The 21,151-nt window shown below is 41.9% G+C and overlaps 1 non-coding gene across 1 annotated transcript; it reads left to right on the forward strand.

Moving 5' to 3' along the window:
• The first annotated feature begins 20,798 nt into the window (after positions 1-20,798).
• On the forward strand, positions 20,799-20,935 carry LOC119935380. The gene has a single exon (XR_005453264.1). It is a non-coding gene; the product is annotated as a small nucleolar RNA SNORA7 (small nucleolar RNA).
• Positions 20,936-21,151: the final 216 nt, after the last annotated feature.

Below are 21,151 nucleotides of genomic sequence, written 5' to 3' on the forward strand. Positions count from 1 at the left end.
ACATTTTCCTAGAAATCCGTGGCATTTTCATCCTATTCCTGCACGTGGAAAATTGATACACTTAGGTGGAGTAGACAAAATGCCGTCAGACGCTATTCAAGTTTTATCGCCATACGTTGAAACTGCGACTCTCTTGGCTGGATTGTACTCAGCTCTACTAATTTATCTTAAACCTAGCTCACAATGCCTGCCTGATAATCATACCTACACATGCACTATCTTCATTACATGGATATGCATTTATTAGGAAATAGATTCAGACCACTAAGCTTCTCTCAATTATGACATCATCTAAATTTGAAAAACTATTTCTGAGTATAATAGCATTAACGTTTTACACCATCTTCTCCCCGCTGTCCATCCTAAAAAGGACCGTGGTCCATCATTAACTCTCAACAAAGGCAGAGTCTGTTAATTTAAAGGTCAGCAGTGGAGAAAAGAATACCCATGTATGTATTTAACCTTGCAGAAAGGTTGTAAAAATATTAGTCTTGAGAAAATTTCACCAGCTCACGGAATTTCAGCACTCTCACCTATATTTAGCCTTTACTTTCTCTCATGTTCCAGGCCCCTTTCTGTTGCAATTCATATCTCTCCTCTAAGAGAACATCTGCACATGCTTGCCACCAGATATACTTAGATCCATTTACAAAAATGAAAACTTAACGAAAAAGTAATATTATATTACTCTTGGGCCTGCTGCCTAATTGCTTTTAGGCAAGTCCCTGGATCTGCTGATGGGAGATCTTTACCCTTTAATTCTTCACTTGAAGCAGGTGTTGCTCTACCCAGGTTAGCATTTTGATTCCATGAAAATAGAACATTAAACAAAATTAGCACTAAACCAAATGTAGTTTTCTATAGGAAGTGCCATAAACTAAATTCACGTAAGGAAGAAGCCTGGCTTAGTGGAAAGAGCACAGGCCTGGGTCTCGGAGGACTTGGGTTCTAATCCCGGCTCTGCCACTTGCCTGCTGTGTGACCTTGGATAAGTCACTTAACTTCTCTGTGATTCAGTTCCCTCATCTGCAAAGTGTGGATTCAATACCTGTTCTCCTCCTACTTAGACAGTGAGCCCCAAGTGGGACCTAATGACCTTGTTATCTATTCCAGCACTTAGTCAGTGCTTGGCACCTAGTAAGTGCTTAGCAAATACCACAATTAGAATTATCATTATTATTAATAATAAAAATGTGTTCTTAAGGTCTAAAAAATTGAACAAAGCAATAGCAATGTGTTTATGAAAGTGATAGAAACCAATATAGTCAATCCAGTAGCAATGTGAATATGAATTTGAATTTTTGTTTTATATGCACTATGAAATATAGTACTTATTTTTCAAAATGTTATCTTTCATATTTTATCAGCAAAAACACCTTATGCTTATGGACTATGAAGTAATAATTACTTTTGTTAAGATTTACAATGCTCCAAGCACTGTAATAATAATAATAATAATAATAATGGCATTTATTAAGCGCTTACTATGTCCAAAGCACTGTTTCCCCCTCCTCCCCATCCCCCCACCTTACCTCCTTCCCCTCCCCACAACACCTATATATATGTATATATGTTTGTACGTATTTATTACTCTATTTTATTTGTACATATTTATTCTATTTATTTTATTTCGTTAATATGTTTTGTTTTGTTGTCTGTCTCCCCCTTCTAGACTGTGAGCCCACTGTTGGGTAGGGACTGTCTCTATATGTTGCCAACCTGTACTTCCCAAGCGCTTAGTACAGTGCTCTGCACACAGTAAGCACTCAATCAATACGATTGAATGAATGAATGAATGTTCTAAGCGCTGGTGAGGTTACAAGATGATAGTTTGTCCCATGGGGTGCTCACAGTCTTAATTCCCATTTTACAGATGAGGCAACTGAGGCACAGAGAAGTTAAGTGATTTGCCCAAAGTCACACAGCTGACAACTGGCGGAGCCGGGATTTAAACCCATGACCTCTGACTCCAACATCCGTGCTCTTTTCCACTGAGCCACGCTGCTTCTCTAAGCACCAGAGTAGATATAAGATAACTTATTATATAACTTATTATATAACTTATTATTATTATATAACTTATTATATAACTTATATAAGACTGAGCCCCTTCCTTCCTCTCCCCCTCGTCCCCCTCTCCATCCCCCCCATCTTACCTCTTTCCCTTCCCCACAGCACCTGTATATATGTATATGTGTTTGTACATATTTATTACTCTATTTATTTATTTATTTATTTATTTTACTTGTACATATCTATTCTATTTATTTTATTTTGTTAGTACGTTTGGTTTTGTTCTCTGTCTCCCCCTTTTAGACTGTGAGCCCACTGTTGGGTAGGGCCTGTCTCTATATGTTGCCAACTTGTACTTCCCAAGCGCTTAGTACAGTGCTCTGCACATAGTAAGCGCTCAATAAATACGATTGATGATGATGATAATAAAGTCAGGCACAGTCCCTGTCCCACATGCGGCTCACAGTCTAAGTAGGAGGGAGGGCAGGTATTGAACCCCCATTTTACAGGTAATGAAACTTTGGCACTTGTCCAAGGTCACACAGCAAGGAAGGGGCAGAGTCAGGATTAGAACCCAGGCCTCCTGACTCCCAAGCCCATCTCTTTCCACTAGGCCACGCTGCTTCCCATGGCTAACAGCCCCGTGCTAACGGATCATCTGAACGTGAAACTCTACCATGCACTCCAAAATGTCCTCCCCTCCGCCATCTCATTGGTGTCACCTTCCGCCCGTTGGGAACCTGACTGGCGGAGATGAGAGAGTGAGAGTCGGGCTGGCAACCCACTAGATCACTAATTCCTCCGTGCAACTTCCTTGTTCCGAAGTCTTTTGACTGGACCCAGACCCCCCTGCTGTTTATGGATGGGTGACTCTACCACAATCATTCTATTCAGATCAGTCAAAATATTTCAAAGGGAGGGGAAAGGAAGTGTTTAAGCCAAGATAAACTTTGCTGATTGAATCTCCAAGTGAGAGCCTTGTAAATAATACTGACATTAACATTTGGGGATTTGCCATATGCCAGGCCTTCCCAGACTGAGCCCCCTCCTTCCTCTCCCCCTTACCTCCTTCTCCTCCCCACAGCACCTGTATATATGTATATATATACCCTTCAAGGCCCTGCTGAGAGCTCACCTCCTCCAGGAGGCCTTCCCAGACTGAGCCCCTTCCTTCCTCTCCCCCTCGCCCCCCTCTCCATCCCCCCCCCATCTTACCTCCTTCCCTTCCCCACAGCACCTGTATATATGTATATATGGTTGTACATATTTATTACTCTATTTATTTATTTATTTTACTTGTACATATCTATCCTATTTATTTTATTTTGTTAGTATGTTTGGTTTTGTTCTCTGTCTCCCCCTTTTAGACTGTGAGCCCACTGTTGGGTAGGGACTGTCTCTATATGTTGCCAATTTGTACTTCCCAAGCGCTTAGTACAGTGCTCTGCACATAGTAAGCGCTCAATAAATATGATTGATGATGATGATGATGATATATGTTTGTACGTATTTATTACTCTATTTTATTTCTACATATTTATTCTATTTATTTTATTTTGTTAATATGTTTCGTTTTGTTGTCTGTCTCCCCCTTCTAGACTGTGAGCCTGCTGTTGGATAGGGCCTGTCTCTATATGTTGGCAACTTGTACTTCCCAAGCGCTTAGTCCAGTGCTCTGCACACAGTAAGCACTCAATAAATACAATTGAATGAATGAATGAACCAAAGTAAGGCTGGCGTGCCCACCTAAAAGACACGTACCTCGTATACAATACTTTGAAATGGAAAGAAGGCATCCTCTGGTTATTAGTTAATTGGGAAAGTAATTGTGACATATTTCCCTCCACTGTCACGAAGAATATTTGCTTGGCAACATGTGTCTCTTAAGGGCAGATGCATGGTTATTTATACATTCTGGGAGGTGGAGGAGAGTGTACCGGGGTAAAATAGTGCTGAGAACACAGGCCTGGGAGTAAGAAGATCTGGGTTCTAGTTCCAGTTGTACCACTAGCCTGCATTGTGACCTTGGGCAAATCACTTAATCTGTCTGAGACTCCAGTGTCCTCATCTGGAAATGAGGAGAAGATAAATTGTGAGCCCCGTGTGGGACGAGAATTGTGTCAGATCTGGTAACTCCAGCACTTAGCACATTGGAAGCACTTAATAATTGCCAAAATGATAACAGATTAAAGCATATGCACACTTGTCGTTGTTCCCAGATCTGGCAAGTTTGATAGTTTATTTTAAGAGAGTTAGAAAATAAAATCTAGGAAGGAACCTCAGATCAAAGCTAGAACTCATAAGGATAATAATTATGGTATTTGTTATGTGCTTACCATGTGCCAATCACTGTTCTAAGCACTGGGGTAGATACAAGATACTCATGTTGGACACAATCCCTGTCCCACATGGAGCTCACAGTCTAAATAGAGGGAGTAGGATTTAATCCTCATTTTACAGGTGAGGAAACTGAGGGCTAAAGAAGTTAACTAACTTCCCCAAGGTCACGCATTGCTTCCAAAACATGGATATTAAATTGAATGTGTGAAGTGAGCAGTTGGATATGACAATTAAAGACAGAGATTTTAACAAAGATGATGATAGAAATATTTGGGTGCAGTTAGGGAACCTTGGCTCTCACATGGTGTCAATCCACAGCATTTACTGAGTGCTTACTGTGTGGAGAGCACTGTACTAAGCACTTGGGAAAGTACAATGCAACAGAGTAGGTAGACAGGTTCCCTGCCCACAATGAGCTTCCAGTCCAGAGGAATAGGGAAATAAAACAAGTGTAGAAACTCTAGAAATAGTGTAGAAGTCAAAAGAGTAGAAAGGAAGAAGAACTCTATAAATCAATATTTTATGAGGATTAGAACTGGGAATTACGAGTGTAGAAATGGTGGCTGAAGTAAGACTTAAGGTCATCTAATATAAGAGCAGAATAGAGGCAATAGGTTTTTGTTGTCATCCCCTGGAGGACAAACCCTCTTGATGACCTGGGCAACATTCAAGGAACATCAACCTTCCACAATTTTTGGCCTTTTGAGCTAGCTTCAAGATCAGCTGTACTTGAAAGGAAAGTGTTTCTAGTGATTGTTCAAATCGCTTTTCTCAATACGGTTATTTAAAGTGAGTCATCCAATTTGAGACCGGTGTGCCACATTCTTCCAGCTTTCATTCTCTTCAAGAGCTAGTCGTCAGGAGAGATTCAAGTGATAAACCTCAGTGGCAGAGTGTGGTTACATGGATCAATAAACCACAGGATGCTTCAGATTTTGAAACAGTAAGGAAAGGTGAGGCCACCATTTGAAGTCGAGGGAGAGAGAGAATATTCAAAGCTGTAACTCATCTCAGTCTAACAGGCATGGATCCAGCTATACCGCAAATGATGATGTTCCTCTCTACCTCTACTTTCATGGAAGCTGGAGCCCTGTTTTTTGTTTCCAAATATCCATGAAAATCATTGACAACATCAAATTGATGATGATGGAGTCTCACTTCTGAAACAACGGACGAACCTCAGCTCTGAGACTTCAGTACCAAGACCCTACGTGGAGGAATTGATTTTAATGAGAGTGTGTTGGGCACACACACTGTCTTGTTCTTGACAGTCGTATCGTTGCCGGAGCACAGAGTGAGTAGGTGGAGAGGGGTGTGCAGTCTTGGCCCATTTTTTAGCCAACTACAGGCAGAACCGGGACTACTATAAGAACTCCCCATCTAGACTGCAAGCTCACTGTGGACAGGGAATGTGTCTACCAATCCTGTTATATTGTACTCTCTGAAGAGCTTACTAAAGTGGTCTGCACACAGTAAGTGCTCAATAACCATGATCAATAGATTGATGGAATCCAGTCTTCTGATTCCCAAAGCAGTACTCTTTCCTCTGAATCAACAGCAAGGATCCACAGAATCAAAATAACATGGGTTAAAAATTGTAGCAAAACTAAAGATTCTTCATGAACATAAAATATTGCACATTTTTAGAATTTACCCCAACCCATCCTATTTTCCAATCATCTGACGACAATGGATATGAATAGGCTAGAGAAGTACTACTGCTTTGGGTTGGATTTTCAGTTTTTATGAAAATCCTTCCTCACAGCCTGATTCCTTTCTAATTTCTTCCTAATCCAGATGAATTTCTTCATTAACCTGTTCTTTGTGTCTTGTGTTAGTTCGCATGACTGGCTCTAATAAATGGGGTGCTGCCTTTTCATTTTGAGTGTGAAAGCAAGCAGCATGCTTAGTGCCACCCAACCACCTCTCCTGTCCTACGTGCCACTTTGCCCATAATTGATGATTGTGTGAATGAAAAGTCATATTTCAGCCTCAAGGCCAAGTCGTTTGGGCACCCTCCCCCCTAAGCACGTTCATCGGCTTCATAGCTGTCATCCTCTCACTAGTGTTTATTTTACAATGTGAGAAGGAGGGCGGGAGGGTGGCGTTCTAAAATAAGCACCGGGGAGGGAAGGGTGTTATGGTTATGGAGTGTACGAAGTGATACCCAGGAGAGAAGCAACACCAGATACCACTGGGAAAATAAAATGATATTCTTGACCCACAACTAGAGGATGGTGGGTGAGGCGCTTCTCTGTGCCTCAGTTACTTCATCTGTAAAATGGGGATTACGACTGTGAGACCCTTGTGGGACATGATTAGTTTGTATCTACCCCAACGCTTAGTATAGTGCCTGGCACATAGTGCTTAACAAATACCATTAAAAAAAATTGGGTGGGGCTAGGGAAGGGAGAAGAAGAGAAGCAGCGTGGCTCAGTGGAAAGAGCCCAGGCTTGGGAGTCAGAGGTCATGAGTTCTAATCCCTGCTCCACCACTTGTCAGCTGTGTGACTTTGGGCAAGTCACTTCATTTCTCTGGGCCTCAGTTCCCTCATCTGTAAAATGGGGATGAAGACTGTGAGCCTCACGTGGGACAACCTGATCACCTTGTATCTACCCCAGTGCTTAGAACAGTGCTTTACATATAGTAAATGCTTAAAAAAATACAATTATTATTATTATTATTAAGAAGACTGCTGCTGTCACCACATGGAATCAACTCTTGTGCTCATTAACACTGATTGAGTGGTTACCCTTTTCTAGAATTGATAAATAGAACACAAAAGTGTTCTGTTTAGGAAAAAGTGTTCAATTTAGAATAGTGAATGTTAAGTATAAAACAGTTGTTCTTCTTTTGTCTACTGAGGTACATTGTCACCAGATGACGCTGGAAAATAAGATGGTTTAGGATATTTTGTGTATGTCCATGAAGAATCTTTACTTCTGCTACAATCTTTAACAAATTTTGTTTTGATTTTATGGATCCCTGTGAATCCTTAAAACCAAGAGAAGTAGCATGGCCTAGTGGATAGAGCACAGGCCTGGGAATCAGAAGAACCTGGTTTCTTATCTCTCCTCCACTTGTCTGCTCTGTGACCTTCACAGGCAAGTCACTTCACCTCTCTTGGCCTCAGTTATCTCATCTGTAAAATAGGGATTAAGACCGTGAGCCCCATGTGGGGTCTACCACAGAGTTTAGTACTGTGTCTGGCACATAGTAAGCACTTAAAAAATGCCATTGGAAAAAAGAGAAAGCTGACAGTTTACACAGTTCGTTTCTATTTATGTCATTTCCTTTAATTTCTTCATGTCCAACCTTCGCTCACATTGGTCAAGTGGACCGAGTTTTGAAGAAACCCTTGAAATGAATGGGTTTTGAGAAGAGAACTGAAGAGTTGAAGTCCTTCTAGACTGTGAGCCCTTTGTGGGCGGGGAGTATCTCTGTTGCTGAATTGTACTTCCCAAGCACTTGGGAAAGTGTTCTGCACACAGTAAATGCTCAATAAATACAATCGAATGGAAGAAAGTGGAAGTAGTTTGGCATGTGGTTAAAGATTTATTGCTCCTGGAAGAAGGTGCAGATAGGGTATTGAGATAGGTGCAAAGTTGTTAGAAAAAACACCTGGACAGAATTAAGGACCTAAGAGGAGATGAGCAAAATCATATAGGTGAACGCAGAGTGACAGAGGGCCTTAAAACCAAGGGCCAGAAGCAAAGTTGCCATTTAGTATGAATTATTACCTATATTATTTTATAGCCTGTTCATGCCTTGTTCACTGGATAAAATGGCAACCCTCAGAGAAATCATATAACTAATCAAGTAGGTAATTGCACTTGCTTTCTTACCCTTTCTTGTTCACCTGACATAAGGTGATGGTAGAAGCCTGTTTGAGCCAAAATGTGTAATAATGAATAATATAATTGTGGTATTTGTTAAGCACTTACTATGTGCCAGGCACTGTGCTAAGTGCTGGAGTGGAGACAAGCGAATTGGGTTGGACGCAGTCCCTTTCCCACATGGACAATCCTCATTTTACAGATGAGGTAACTGAGGTACAGAGAATAATAATAATAATTATAGTACTTGTTAAGCGCTTACTATGTGCCAAACACTGTTCTAAGTGCTGGGGTGGAGACAAGCGAATTGGGTTGGACGCAGTCCCTTTCCCACATGGACAATCCTCATTTTACAGATGAGGTAACTGAGGTACAGAGAATAATAATAATAATTATAATACTTGTTAAGCGCTTACTATGTGCCAAACACTGTTCTAAGTGCTGGGGTAGATACAAGGTAATCAGGTTGGACGCAGTCCCTGTCCCACAGGGGGCTCACGGTCTTAGTCCCCATGGTACAGATGAGGTAACTGAGGCACTGAGAAGTTAAGTGACTTGCCAAAGCTCACACAGCAGACATGGGAAGGAGAACCCAGGACCTCTGATTCCCAGGCCCACGCTCTTTCCATTAGACCATGCTGCTTCTGATGCTGCTTCGGACAAGTGGCGGAGCTGGGATTAGAACTCATGACTTTATGAGTCCCAGACCTATGCTTTATCTACTAGACCATGCTGCTTCTCAGCCTAGCCTTCTCAGAGGTGACCCCCATAAAATGATACGTATATTCACCCATTCACGGTACTTTCATTGCCATTTTCCTGTATCCTCCCATATACCTTCCAGTATGCCATACACTGAAGCTCAGGGTGCCAGGGAAGAGAAGGGAGAGGAGAGTGAAGCGAGGGCCTGGGCTGACGTTTTTCCTCTCCTTTTTGTTTTTCTTTTTTTATTGGTGTGCTCAACCAAAGAGACATGATGAAAAGTATGGGATTAAAGCTGGCAACCAACCTAAACCCAAGTAGGGTTGTTGAAGCTAGAAAGTGGAGCTGTCGAGCATTTCGGAAAGAGGTCCCTGGGTTAGGAGTTATGTTGTAGAAATTCTGCGTCCCCTTCCATGAACGAGATATAGATGAGTGGAGGAGGTGCCCTGACTTAGCTGCTTTAGGATGGGAAAACAAACTACGAGAAACGAAGGAGAAGCTGTAATAAAGATACAAAGGATGTAAATGCCCCACTTAATAATAAGTATGGAAAATTCTTAATGAGAAGCTGTGTGGCCTCGCGGGTAGAGCATGGGCCTGGAAGTTAGAAGAACCTGGGTTTTGATCCTGGCTGTGCCACTTGTCTGCTGTGTGACCTTGGGCAAGTCACTTAATTTCTCTGTGCCTCAGTGACCTCATCTGTCAAAGGGAGATTAAGATTCTGAGCCCAGTGTGGGACATGGACCGTTGTCTTACCTTATTATCTTGTTTCTACCCCAGCGCTTAGTACAGTGCCTGGCACGTAGTAAGCGCATAACAAATACCATTTAAAAAAATTCCTGAGCACGAAACTGAAAGATATTAGGTGAGATCTCAATTGGGAAATTGATGATGATCCTCATTTATAAAGGAAAAACCTTCACGAACTTGACTGTGGAGACCCCGACAGGAGTAGGGTTTATCTTTAGTCTTCTTATCACCCATAGAAAGGAGCTCATTTAGGACATAAAGGGAGAAATTTGATAAAAAATTGTATGAGTTTTTTCAATTTGTCCTACAGAGAAATGGCAAGGCAGAGAGGAGGAAGAAGTTCAAGAAGGTTTGATTCTAAGGAGAGTATTTTAGGGGACTGTTAATGTGGTGGCCAGGAACAGAATTGAAATCCATATGACTGAAGATTTTTTAAAAAAAAATCACTTTAATTAAAGCACAGGGATTTAAAACTCCACTGAGAATGTAGCTCATGTGGCTTCACAGGGGTTGTTTAAAGATGAGAAGGAGGGAAAAAAAGCCATTAGAAACAGAAAATGGGAAGCAGCAGAGGATAGAGCCATAGTTGTCTTGGAGGAGAATGATGATGGCAGAATAAGATAATGAAAGCTAAAAAGACTCAGGGAAATGGGGGATTTTATAAATATATCAAGGTGAAAAGAAATTTTATAACAAAGAAAAAAGGCAGCCTATTAACCAGGAGGAGATAAAATGAACAATTATAATAAAGTGGATGAGAAACTGAACCCCACTTTAAAAAAATCATTTTTTAAAGGTCACATAGATATATTTTAGGAAATATGAAATAGATGCATTTTGGTGCTGTGAATGTCCCAAAGAGCACAGGGTGTGCAGTATTTCACTAACCTTTTTCTTCAGTGTTTCCAGGATCGTGAAATTGTGCTTTTTAGTTCTTCCCTGATATCCTAGAAGGAATTATTTGGTAGTGTCACAGCAAGAACAACCCTTATAGGGTCTAGCAGTCAGGGCCTAACGGAATCCAACTGCACGGGAAGGGGGGGTTGTTTTGGGGGGGATTTTCTTTCCCCATGTCTCAAAATACGGAACTAAGAAAGAGCTTTTGTAAAAGTTGTGATACTATTTAAAATGCCAGTAATGTGAAACCCTCTGAGTTGGATCTGTTGCTTTAACATGTTTCTGAGAGTTGAGTTCTGGGCTTTGTAGCAACCAGGAGGCAGCCAGCCAGAACTCCACAGAATTTAAAAATAACTTTTTAATTAAGAGAGTATAGTGGTAAGGCAAACTACTTACTGCATAACGAGTGAGTGACCAAGGGCAGTATTTTTAGTTTTCGACTGATTATCTCTCAGTAAGCTATGGCACGAAGTATCTATATTTTTTAGAGATGGAGGAACCTCAATGCTTGAATGCCTGTCTTCCTTGCCACCACATGGAGTATTTGCATAAACACAGCTTTAACTTATTTTCTAATCCAGAGTTCACCTTCGGTTCCACATTTCTGAATATTTGGGGAGGTCCAATTTCCCTTGTTTAAAAACCTGTTCTCATATTTTTTCCTACTGAATTCCCTTCTTTATTCCTAGCACCACAGATGCAGGTGAGTGAGGTCCCTAGGCCATTAGGCTATTGCAGGCTGACTTTTAGCATTTTTAAAAAATATACTATACCACAGCTGATGTCTACGATACCTGGTATTATTTATGGGTTTTCATAAAAAAAGGAAGAAGGAAAAATACAGAACTGCCTGACTTCTCCCTTCCTCCCCCTCCTCTCACACTCCCCTCCCCACAGAGGAGTTTAATTTTAAATGATAAATGTGGAAATTAGAGACCGTCGAGAAAATCCAATTTGGTGCGGAGTTTTAAAAATCCCATAATAAACGCAGAGTGAAATGTATGATTTAATGCGGGGCGCCAGTGGCTGCTATTATGGGCTATTAGCAAATCGGGGCTGAGAGTGAATCTTTATCACTTGGTGAGTGCGGGTTGGTCCTGCCTTTCCTTCTGCTATTGATTTGTAGCTGCTTGTCATAATGACACCGGGAAGCAATGAATGGAAGATGTGCTTTTGATAGGATTCGGGAGGGGGTGCGGGGCGGGGGGAGAGAAAATTCAGCAAGTTTTCTATCTCTTCTGCCTGATTAGATTTTTTTTTCTTCTTTTAAGAGCTTTCACATTCCAATAAAAATGCTAAATCAGCTCTGAAGCCGAATTGTTAGGGGGTAAATAGCTAGTCACATTTGAAGACGGAAAAAAATATAGAAATACCAACTCAGAGTTTGCAGTGTTGGATGAATTTGAAGACTATATCTCCTGGCTTTATTTAGATTATCGTGTGTGTGACGATGGGTATGCAAGGGATGTATCAAGGATTATTAAGGCCCAACTTACTGTGTGTGCCCTTATACAAATTGTAGATGGATTTTTATTTGTTCATGTGTGAGATGAGGGAGACGGTATGAACTGTGTGCGGCTATATGAATAGTGTAGGAGAAGGTATCCGAGCTCGGTGTGTCTGACTATGCAGACGGATGTATTTAGTTTAAATGCATGCATGTACATAGTATAGGTATGGAATTATATCAACCAGATATATAAAAATTGTGTATATATATATTTGAATGCAGAGCTATATATGCCGATGAAGAATAAATCAAATCAGGAGCCTTAATTAATAAGAGCTGTGACTTTGGTGGAAAGAGCATCGTTATCTAAAGAAGTTCTTGTATGGTACTGAAATGGGGGAAAAGTTGTTCTGGAAAAATGTAATACTGATTCTAAAGTGAGAATACTATAGACGATAGAAATGAGGAAATAGCTGTCCTGCCCAATATTATCAGATTTCTTTACATTTTCTTACGGCGGCAAAATACTTTTTCTTCCAGATTCTTTTACCCCAAGAACAGAAGCAGAACTATCATCCTCTAGAGTAATTAGGGCAGTTTCCCTGGAGCCTGGAGATCAGAGATGCCCAGGGACTTCCCAGTTCATCCTGGATAATTCCAAGATCCAGGGGTCCAGGATCCTAACGTAGTGGAAAATAAGCCTTGAATTTCTGTGTTCAGGGTTTAGAACATCTTTGTGGGTGCATACCCAACTCTGCCTAGGATTTCGTTTCCCAGAAGTGTAGTAGGAACCCTACTTATTGAACACCAAATGAGTGCACACACAATAGTAAGGGCTTGGAGAAGTAAAACAGAGCAAAGCACATACACCTGCCCACGAGAAGCTTCTTCTTCCTACTGCTTCTTTCCTATTGAGCTTTCTTCTTCAGAAAGGATCAGATTGGTTGTACAGCGGTGCCTTACGGAAATTTCAGAATAAATAATTTAATGTACAGTTGAGCTGTACATATGCATATACTTTTATGCATAAATGTTGAGGATAAGTTTAAATATGTAAATGGTAGGGGTGGCAGTTTTCTTGAGGCAACCAAAGAATTCATGAGGGAAGTCTTCCTAGAGGAGGTGGGGTTATAGGAGGGTTTAGAAGACAAGAAGGGCTGAGGTTTGGCAGGTGGGGGAGTGGGGTTGAGTGCTGCGGACTGTGGGAGTAGAATGAGCTATGAGGTTGGAGACAGGAGGATCGAGATTGGGGTACCATTAGAAAATGAGCTGGATGCAAGAAAAAAAATGAGCAGTTGAATAGAGGGAGAGAGGCCCAAGCTAGAGAGGAACATTTGATAGTTATCTGCAGACTCTGAGCCTTCCTAATCCACCTTCTATTCCTCTCACATCTGTATATGAAGTAAGTCCAGGTGAGGCTTCTAACTACTTCTCTCTTGAAAGAAGACCTCACCACCTCTCATCTGTATGGCCTCCCCTAGCCCCTTCTTTTATGTCCTCTGATTGTTCTTCAGTTCCCGACTAGGGTTGAAACAAATTCATTGGAGATCCTGGTGCGGACTTCCAGCTCTGGCCTCTTGACCTCCCCTGGAAAACTGTGCAGGGAGGAGGAAGGAAGAAGAGACCGCTAATCCTCACCACAACTTCTAAAGTGGGAGAAAATGAATGCTCCTGGAAACACAGCCATGTATTCCCCCGTTCTGTTTGTTCCCTTGCCCCATTTTTTTAAAAAAGTAGCAGGATTTCAACAGAATTTCTGGAAGGACACCCATGGGGCCCAGGTGGTTGCCTAGCTATGTCGAGATTGTATCTACAGAACTCTCACCATTGAAGCTGATACAGCTGTACCAGGCCCCTTAAACTCCTAAACCACTTCTCCGCGCCTCAGTTTCCTCATCAGTAAAATGGGGACTCGGTACCTGTCGCCCTCCTCCTTAGACTGTGAGTTCTGTGTGGAACAGGGACTGTGTCCAAACTGATTACCTCATATCTACCCCAGTGCTGAGAACAGTGCATAGCACAATGTGCGGGCATAACAGATAACACAATTATTATTAAAAGATACGAACCCTGATGCATTGGGCTGTTTGAGCCACTGTTCCGATTCCTGCACTGAAAAGAGTGGTACTTCTTGCGTAAGCAACTTCACCTCTCCACATTCTCCGAAATGTTCAGTGAGAGTCAGAAAGTCTGGGTTTATTGGACTTTGTCTGAGCTAAACCTTCTCAGGCAAACTGCAGCGATATCATTTATGATACTCTTTATTGAATGCTGTTATTTAGTGTGTGCTAGTTAATATATAGTATTTCTCTGGGGATTTTATTCTCTTCCATGTTATTGTTCACAGTTATTTGTTGGACCTAGACTTGGCTATTTCATATTAGGATGGATGAGAGTATTTATGTTAGTCAAAATGCTACGTACTTTCATGGAGTCTTTGCCCTGTGAATGCTATAGACCAATGAATCATTCCAAGAGCCGAATGAGTTGGGTGCACTGTAGAATCTATTTTTACAAGATAATCCACCTGAGCATGATTATCAGAGCAGTGAGTGACCAAACTGGGAATAGATGCAAAATAAATGTGAAATTTCCTGATACACCAAATAGTAATAATAATAATGATGGCATTTGTTAAGCGCTTACTATGTTCCAAGCGCTTAGTACAGTGCTCTGCACACAGTAAGTGCTCAATAAATACGACTGAATGAATGCCAAGCACTGTTCTAAGTGCTGGAGGACACACAAGGTAATTAGGTTGTCCCACAGGGGGCTCGCGGTCTTAATCCCCATTTTACAGATAGGTAACTGAGGCCCGGAGAAGTTAGATGACTTGCCCCAAATTGCACAGCTGACAAGTGGCAGAGCCAGGATTAGAACCCATGACCTCTGACTCCCAAGCTCGTGCTCTTTCCACTGAGCCACGCTGCTTGTCGTTGCTATCTGCTAATAGTACTTGCATATGACCAATTTCAGTGTCTTTGAATCATGAGAAGCATCTTGGCCTTGTGGAAAGAGCATAGGCTTTGGAGTCCGAGGACTTGGGTTCTAATCCAAGCTCCATCAATGGCCACCTGTGTGACCTTGGGCAAGTCACTTAACTTCTCCTGCCTCAGTCTCCTCATCTGTAAAATTCAATACCTGTTCTTCCTACTTAGACTGTGAACCCCCTGTGGGACAGGGACTGTGTCTGACCTGATTAACTTGTGGACAGGGAGTGGGTCTGTTTATTGTGATATTGCACTCTTCCTAGTGCTTAGTACAGTGCTTTGTGCACAGTAAGCACTCAGTAAATATGATTGAATGAATCTACCCCAGCAATTAGAGCAGGGCTTGACACACAGTAAGCACTTGACAAATACCATTAAAAAAACTGTTCAATCTAATCTGTTTTTCCATGGATCATATCTATTATTTTGACAAGAGATGAATTAATTCACAGTGAAATTTTAAAATATGAAATATGGGCAACATTTTGTCTGATTTGTGCTAATCTTAACTTTTCTTCTCCAAAATTAGCTGGAACTAAGACCCTCGAGAAGCACATAATACAGTGTGAACATTTTTTCCCCCCTCAAAGGGCTCACAACTCTAAGCAATATTTATACATTCTGTGTGGAATCACATGAATCCTCAAGATAAATTAATAATACTGGAAGGTTTCTGGTAAGAGTTACTGCCCCCATTTTGAAGTTGCAGACGCCGAGGCACAGAGAGATTCAATGATTCGATCTGTTTCATTGCAAGTCGGTGATGGGAACAGAACCCCGAGTTTTCAAAATCTAGATTTGTGCTATCTGCTTTCGACCATCTTGCTGTTTTTTCTTCCTCTGGAGTACACTGTTTACCCCCGTTGTGATTTTGCATGCACATACTTTCCATTTTTGCTCTTTTCCCTCATTCCTATACTTGATCACTTTTACATCTGTATTTTGGATTCAGTTTAGCTCAGTGAGCTAAATAGAAAATTCATGGGGTATGGGTTTTAATCTTTCCTTTTTCCGCTTAATTACTACAAGACCATGAGCGCAGCTCAACGTTCATTGCATGTCACAGTTTCTTCACCTGCAAAAAGAGATGTAGTGGAACACTACTTAAATACTAGATCTCAGAAACTGAACGATGAACTCAACCTCCTTGTCACTACGGAGAAAGTGGCAGGAAATCCGTATTCAACCGTTTGGATTCTTTGCTTATTTTTATCTGTACTCACAGGTGCATTCATTCCTGCTCTTCCTTTCCAGCTTTCAGGATAAAAGCAGTGTTATTCAAAACTGGATTGAATAACAGAGCAAATATTCTAATCAGGCCAACCATAAAGCGGGTGTTGGTAGGCGTACCGTTTCGCAGCCTTCTTTGCTCTTAATGAGGCACATTATGATGTGCTTAGTGGAAACACAGGATTTCAGTTAATAAATTCCACTTTCATGCCCGTGTGACAGTTTTTTTTTTTAAAAAACTGCCCTTAAATGGTGCTTCTTCCCCGTGTATCTCATTTTCCCCCAGGACCTAAAAATCACACCTGCACAGACTCCATTGTTGAATGTTTTTCTTTTGCCTCCGAGAGCCTCATTCTTAAAAATGCAGTGAGAACACCGAATGTTAACAGACCCTCTTTTACCTGCAAGTGATTTAATGTCTGGATATCTTTACCTAACTTTCCCCAGAACCAAGCAGATGGAACTCAGTGTCAGGATAGCTTTGACAGAGGGAAGAAATCATTCTTTGGAAATTGTCCGTTTTTCCCAACAGATGACACTCTTTTTTTCCCCCCCTTTAGGAACTGAAGGAGGAAAAAAAAAAGAAAGTAAACGCAAATCACTCGGTTAAAGGAATAGCCTTTGAACAAAGAGGAATGTTTGAGGTCAAATGTATCCACCCTGTTCAGAAGAAACTCTAGTTTTCTGCTTTAATATAATCATGATATGCTGACTTGTGTTTCTCTAAGGCATATCTTCCTTTTCTGTATTTACAGAACTCTCTTTAAACTGTCACATAAGGTCTGGGACAAGCCGGAGGCTCTGTTAACATAAAATAACTCCTGAAAACTCAAGGCTGGGCTGTTACCGCACTAGAGGGCACTCCTCATCAGGTTGCAAGATACTATCTGCCTCTTTGGCATTCCCCCCTGGCTTGGCAATAGACTTAAAAAATATCTGAGAAATACCACCTCTCCCCCCACAAAAATAAATAATAAAATAAAAACGAGCTGTAGACCCTATTTAGGTCTCCTAACCCCAAAGGTCGGGTGATGGTGATCAATAGCTACGAGATCAAATTGCCTCTTCCGTCGTTTTTGAAGGAGGCACAAATGCCTTCCTTTCTCCCCCCTTTCTGCAGATATCATTTGGCTTCTTTGCGCTATTTTCCCTCTTACATATGCAGCGTGGCTCAGTGGAAAGAGCCTGGGCTTTGGAGTCAGAGGTCATGGGTTCAAATCCTGACTCAATCAATCAATCAATCAATCGTATTTATTGAGCGCATACTATGTGCAGAGCACTGTACTAAGCGCTTGGGAAGTACAAATTGGCAACACATAGAGACAGTCCCTATCCAACAGTGGGCTCACAGTCTAAAAGGGGGAGACAGAGAACAGAACCAAACATACCAACAAAATAAAATAAATAGGATAGAAATGTACGAGTAAAATAAATAAATAAATAGAGTAATAAATATGTACAACCATATATCCATATATACAGGTGCTGTGGGGAAGGGAAGGAGGTAAGATGGGGGGATGGAGAGGGGGGCGAGGGGGAGAGGAAGGAAGGGGCTCAGTCTGGGAAGGCCTCCTGGAGGAGGTGAGCTCTCAGCAGGGCCTTGAAGGGAGGAAGAGAGCTAGACTCCACCAATTAATAATTAGGAGGCCTTTGCAGGCTGAGCCCCCTTCTTCCTCTCTCCCTCTTCCCCCTCCCCATCCCCCCTGCCTTACCTCCATCCCCTCTCCACAGCACCTGTATATATGTATATATGTTCGTACGTATTTATTACTCTATTTATTTTATTTGTACATGTTTATTCTATTTGTTTTATTTTGTTAATATGTTTTGTTTTGTTCTCTGTCTCCCCCTTCTAGATTGTGAGCCCACTGTTGGGTAGGGACCATCTCTATATGTTACCAAGTTGTACTTCCCAAGCGCTTAGCACAGTGCTCTGCACACAGTAAGCGCTCAATAAATACAATTGAATGAATGAATAATAATAATAATGATGGCATTTATTAAGCGCTTACTATGTGCAAAGCACTGTTCTAAGCACTGGGGAGGTTACACGGTGATCAGGTTGTCCCATGGGGGGCTCACAGTCTTCATCCCCGTTTTTACAGATGAGGGAACTGAGGCCCAGAGAAGTTAAGTGGCTTGCCCAAAGTCACACAGCTGACAATTGGCAGAACTGGAATTTGAACCCATGACCTCTGACTCTAAAGCCCGGGCTCTTTTCCACTGAGCCACGCTGCTTTGCCAGCTCTGTGACTTTGGGCAAGTCACTTCACTTCTCTGGGCCTCAGTTCCCTCATCTGTAAAATGAGGATTAAGACTGTGAGCCCCCCTCCGTGGGACAACCTGATCACATTGTAACCTCCCCAGCGCTTAGAACAGTGCATTGCACATAGTAAGTGCTTAATAAATGCTATCATCATTATTATATGGAAAGAAGAGGGTCATCCTTTTTTCTTTAGGGAGAGAACTTGGTGTATTCTCACCTTTATGTGATACACTAAATTTCTGTCACATTTATTGTGCCTAAAGGAAAAAAAAGGAACTTTCTCCTTCCTCCATCTTCTTTTGTTTCTGCACAAGGAGAGAGAAGATTTCTTTCATGTAGGTGGTGAAATGAATAACTATTCTATGCATCCCTTTTACTACCCTCATAATTCCACCCCTCCCCACTCACTCTATGGGGAGAGACTACTTCTTTCAATCCTCTTCTGATTTGCTTAAAACCAGTTCCTGCTTGCTTCCTTTTGACGGTTTTGCCTCTGAGGAAAAAATAGGCTCAATTCCCACACATTTATCCCTGAAAGACGAATGAGTTGAATTGCTATTTCATCTACTTTTCTCTATTTATCAATCAGTCAATCAGTGGTATTTATTGAGCACTTGCACAGCACTGTCATAAGTGCCTGGGAAGGACAATGCAATAGAGTTGGTAGTCCTGATCCCTGCCCAGTAGGAGCTTACAGTCTAGAGGGGGAGGCATATACTACAATAAATTACAGATAGGGGAAATGGCAGAGTAGAAGGATTTATACGTAAGTGCTGAGGGGCTGGGAGTGGGGTGAATCTCAAGTCCTTAAGGGGTTCGGATCTAAATGCAGTGGTGACACAAAAGAGAAGGGTTAAATAAGGAAATGAGGGCCTAGTCAGGGAAGACCTAAAGCCTGTTAAAGATGTGATTTTCCTTAGTTCTCTCTGCTCTATCTCCCCTCCACTCCAGGAAAAGGCTGCCTTTTCTCCTCCCTTTCCACTTTATTCTTCTAAATATAAAATGTGACCCCTGATGGCACTCAAAAATGCTGGTCATGGATGCACATATGATGTCACAAGTGTCTCACAGGCATGATGGATGCTCACAGCCACCATTTTTCAGAAGTACACTGAGTTTGCCTGAATGTAGAATTGTCTCTTTGCGGGGACCCTGACCTCTCCACTCGCTCCAGAGCCTTTGTGTTTCCCTTTCAGGTTCCTCTGAACACAAACACCATTTCTGACTTGTGGTATTCAGCAACAGCAACAGGAGCCTTGGTGGAGTGGGGCTGGGGACCCATAAGGAAAATACTGGACCTAAGGAGCTCAGTGCTGGATCTGAAACTGGACAGGGGACAGACAGGCCAGCTGAAAACCAGGCTGGTGTTAAACTTGATGATCAGCCACACTACCTGAATATTTCAGTCCTGCTGAAAGATTGTGTGCTATGGGCACTTTGTAAAATTTTACATTTTAAATACATTCTTCTAAGTAACCTACTTTGTAATAATTGAGTATCTATCTGCATATCTATCATTAGCACTGTATCCCAATTTCGCATAAGTGCCTCTTCTCTGAGAGCAAACTAGGAGAGTAATTATTTTTTTACCTATTTTGGAAATGTCTGCTGCTATAGTGCCATAAAATTAAAACGTCAAGTAATGAAAATACTTCGAAATAGTCTGGAGCCATTATAAAAGGAGACATTTAAGTAGGGAAACGGTGCCTTGCAGTCTGAGGGTAATCTGGTGAAAACTTGAGTTGTAACGTTGACTACCATTGATTGGTTGTGGGGCAGCACTTGTCTAGACTGTAAGCTCCTTGTGGGCAGAGATTGTGTGTTGTAGTTTCCCAAGCACTTAGTACAGTGCTCTGCATGCAGTAGGTACTCAATAAGTACCATTGACTGACTTGGCTGATTGATTGGCTAAAATAAGGACAGCAACCCTCCCCTCCTCTTCCAAAGCTGGTCCCTTGAAGAAACTGATTCAAACTGGGGAGAATGCTCTATTCAGGCAATTCCAAAATGTGTCATAGACCTCTTGGCTCTACAAATGGCCCCCCTCTGGAGTTTTCTGTAGTAAATCGCTCCTTCTGGGCAGAAGCGTGCTGGAAAGGGGGAAGGCATGCAGTATCCTTACCCTTGATTCAATCAATCATAGGTATTGAGCGCTTACTGTGTGCAGAGCACTGTACTAAGTGCTTGGGGGAGCACAATATAACAGAGTTGGTAGAAAAATTCCCTTAAAAGCTGTTAGGAAGAGGATGCAACATGCAGAACCAGGGGGTTAAATGCATAAGAGCAAAATTGCTAGTAGGACCTTCTTTTTGGGGTGTGCTAGGAAGCTCTCAGGGTCTCACCTGGAGAGTTTCCAGTGCTCTACCAGTCTCGACTGTGGGAGGGAGAGTCAAGCAGAGGCACATCCATTCCATTCCTAGCTTGGGCAGTGGGTAGCGAGTGGAAGCAATCTGCTACAAGTCAAAACTCACCTGTGCTGAGCAGCAGCAACGTGGGAGAGAGTCAAGGGTAGGGACTCAGGTTTACTGCGCGGAAGGAGGCAATGGTAAACCGTTTCCGTATTTTTACCGAGAAAACTCTATGGATCCACTACTAGAGCGAATGCAGATGGAGGTGGGGTGTTCTGAGGGAGATGTGTCAATGGCATCGCTATGGGTCGGACACGACTCAACAGCAT

The sequence above is a fragment of the Tachyglossus aculeatus genome, chromosome 11 (assembly GCF_015852505.1).
Source record: "Tachyglossus aculeatus isolate mTacAcu1 chromosome 11, mTacAcu1.pri, whole genome shotgun sequence".
In the NCBI taxonomy this organism is placed as follows: Eukaryota; Metazoa; Chordata; class Mammalia; order Monotremata; family Tachyglossidae; genus Tachyglossus; species Tachyglossus aculeatus.